The following is a 2,500-nucleotide window of genomic DNA, read 5'->3' as shown; positions in this document are numbered from 1 at the left end:
GAGAATCTAGAGTTTTAGTGTATTGGCAAAGTTCAAAATTGTTGCTTAGCGCCCAACGTGGGGCTCGAACCCACGACCCCGAGATCAAGAGTCTCGTGCTCTACCGACTGAGCTAGCCGGGCTTGTGTCCAAGCATTTTAATTGAATTTCAGTAAATAGGCTATATATTGCGGGTATATCCAGTTTTAGTGTGCGGCAAAACCTCAAAATTGTTGTTTAGCGCCCAACGTGGGGCTCGAACCCACGACCCCGAGATTAAGAGTCTCGTGCTCTACCGACTGAGCTAGTCTGGCTTGTATCCAAGCATTTTAATTGAATTTCAGTAAATGGGTTATCTAATGCGGGTATATCCAGTTTTAGTGTGCGGGAAAACCTCAAAATTGTTGTTTAGCGCCCAACGTGGGGCTCTAACCCACGACCCCGAGATAAAGAGATTCGTGTTCTATCGACTGAGCTAGACGGGCTTGTATCCAAGCATTTTAATTGAATTTCAGTAAATAGGCTATCTATTGCGGGTATATCCAGTTTTAGTGTGCGGCAAAACCTCAAAATTGTTGTTTAGCGCCAAACGTGGGGCTCGACCCCACGACCCCGAGATTAAGAGTCTCGTGCTCTACCGACTGAGCTAGTCGGGCTTGTATCCAAGCATTTTAATTGATTTTCAGTAAATGGGTTATCTATTGCGGGTATATCTAGTTTTAGTGTACGGGAAAACCTCAAAATTGTTGTTCAGCGAATAACGTGGGGCTCGAACCCACGACCCCGAGAATAAGATACTCGTGTTCTATCGACTGAGGTAGCCGGGCTTGTATCCAAGCATTTTAATTGAATATCAGTAAATGGGTTATCTGTTGCGGGTATCTCTAGTTTTGGTGTACGGGAAAACCTCAAAATATTTGTTTAGCGCCCAACGTGTCGCTCGACCCCGAGATTAAGAACCTCGTGCTCTACCGACTGAGCTAGCTGGGCTTGTATCCACGCATTTTAAATGAATTCTAGTAAATGAACAATCTTTTGCGAGAATCTAGAGTTTTAGTGTATTGGCAAAGTTCAAAATTGTTGCTTAGCGCCCAACGTGGGGCTCGAACCCACGACCCCGAGATCAAGAGTCTCGTGCTCTACCGACTGAGCTAGCCGGGCTTGTGTCCAAGCATTTTAATTGAATTTCAGTAAATAGGCTATCTATTGCGGGTATATCCAGTTTTATTGTGCGGCAAAACCTCAAACTTGTTGTTTAGCGCCCAACGTGGGGCTCGAACCCACGACCCCGAGATTAAGAGTCTCGTGCTCTACCGACTGAGCTAGTCGGGCTTGTATCCAAGCATTTTAATTGAATTTCAGTAAATGGGTTATCTAATGCGGGTATATCCAGTTTTAGTGTGCGGGAAAACCTCAAAATTGTTGTTTAGCGCCCAACGTGGGGCTCTAACCCACGACCCCGAGATAAAGAGATTCGTGTTCTATCGACTGAGCTAGACGGGCTTGTATCCAAGCATTTTAATTGAATTTCAGTAAATAGGCTATCTATTGCGGGTATATCCAGTTTTAGTGTGCGGCAAAACCTCAAAATTATTGTTTAGCGCCAAACGTGGGGCTCGAACCCACGACCCCGAGATTAAGAGTCTCGTGCTCTACCGACTGAGCTAGTCGGGCTTGTATCCAAGCATTTTAATTGATTTTCAGTAAATGGGTTATCTATTGCGGGTATATCTAGTTTTAGTGTACGGGAAAACCTCAAAATTGTTGTTCAGCGAATAACGTGGGGCTCGAACCCACGACCCCGAGAATAAGATACTCGTGTTCTATCGACTGAGGTAGCCGGGCTTGTATCCAAGCATTTTAATTGAATATCAGTAAATGGGTTATCTGTTGCGGGTATCTCTAGTTTTGGTGTACGGGAAAACCTCAAAATATTTGTTTAGCGCCCATCGTGTCGCTCGACCCCGAGATTAAGAACCTCGTGCTCTACCGACTGAGCTAGCTGGGCTTGTATCCACGCATTTTAAATGAATTCTAGTAAATGAACAATCTTTTGCGAGAATCTAGAGTTTTAGTGTATTGGCAAAGTTCAAAATTGTTGCTTAGCGCCCAACGTGGGGCTCGAACCCACGACCCCGAGATCAAGAGTCTCGTGCTCTACCGACTGAGCTAGCCGGGCTTGTGTCCTAGCATTTTAATTGAATTTCAGTAAATAGGCTATCTATTGCGGGTATATCCAGTTTTAGTGTGCGGCAAAACCTCAAAATTGTTGTTTAGCGCCCAACGTGGGGCTCGAACCCACGACCCCGAGATTAAGAGTCTCGTGCTCTACCGACTGAGCTAGTCGGGCTTGTATCCAAGCATTTTAATTGAATTTCAGTAAATAGGCTATCTATTGCGGGTATATCCAGTTTTAGTGTGCGGCAAAACCTCAAAATTGTTGTTTAGCGCCCAACGTGGGGCTCGAACCCACGACCCCGAGATTAAGAGTCTCGTGCTCTACCGACTGAGCTAGTCGGGC

At 45.4% G+C, this 2,500-nt stretch overlaps 9 non-coding genes across 9 annotated transcripts; all 9 read right to left on the bottom strand.

Moving 5' to 3' along the window:
* Window positions 1–49: 49 nt before the first annotated feature.
* TRNAK-CUU (transfer RNA lysine (anticodon CUU)) lies at window positions 50–122 on the bottom strand. Its single transcript has one exon. It is a non-coding gene; the product is annotated as a tRNA-Lys (tRNA).
* Window positions 123–220: 98 nt separating this feature from the next.
* Window positions 221–293, bottom strand: TRNAK-CUU (transfer RNA lysine (anticodon CUU)). Its single transcript has one exon. It is a non-coding gene; the product is annotated as a tRNA-Lys (tRNA).
* Window positions 294–562: 269 nt separating this feature from the next.
* On the bottom strand, window positions 563–635 carry TRNAK-CUU (transfer RNA lysine (anticodon CUU)). Its single transcript has one exon. It is a non-coding gene; the product is annotated as a tRNA-Lys (tRNA).
* Window positions 636–1,067: 432 nt separating this feature from the next.
* Window positions 1,068–1,140, bottom strand: TRNAK-CUU (transfer RNA lysine (anticodon CUU)). The gene has a single exon. It is a non-coding gene; the product is annotated as a tRNA-Lys (tRNA).
* Window positions 1,141–1,238: 98 nt separating this feature from the next.
* Window positions 1,239–1,311, bottom strand: TRNAK-CUU (transfer RNA lysine (anticodon CUU)). Its single transcript has one exon. It is a non-coding gene; the product is annotated as a tRNA-Lys (tRNA).
* A 269-nt stretch (window positions 1,312–1,580) lies between these two features.
* On the bottom strand, window positions 1,581–1,653 carry TRNAK-CUU (transfer RNA lysine (anticodon CUU)). The gene has a single exon. It is a non-coding gene; the product is annotated as a tRNA-Lys (tRNA).
* Window positions 1,654–2,085: 432 nt separating this feature from the next.
* TRNAK-CUU (transfer RNA lysine (anticodon CUU)) lies at window positions 2,086–2,158 on the bottom strand. The gene has a single exon. It is a non-coding gene; the product is annotated as a tRNA-Lys (tRNA).
* A 98-nt stretch (window positions 2,159–2,256) lies between these two features.
* TRNAK-CUU (transfer RNA lysine (anticodon CUU)) lies at window positions 2,257–2,329 on the bottom strand. Its single transcript has one exon. It is a non-coding gene; the product is annotated as a tRNA-Lys (tRNA).
* Window positions 2,330–2,427: 98 nt separating this feature from the next.
* TRNAK-CUU (transfer RNA lysine (anticodon CUU)) lies at window positions 2,428–2,500 on the bottom strand. The gene has a single exon. It is a non-coding gene; the product is annotated as a tRNA-Lys (tRNA).

This window comes from Phalangium opilio, unplaced genomic scaffold (assembly GCF_054372755.1).
Source record: "Phalangium opilio isolate 3A_F unplaced genomic scaffold, DU_Popi_V2 ptg000390l_1, whole genome shotgun sequence".
NCBI lineage: Eukaryota > Metazoa > Arthropoda > Arachnida > Opiliones > Phalangiidae > Phalangium > Phalangium opilio.
The sequence above is the reverse complement of the archived record's forward strand: the minus strand, read 5'-3'. Positions and strand labels throughout refer to the sequence as shown.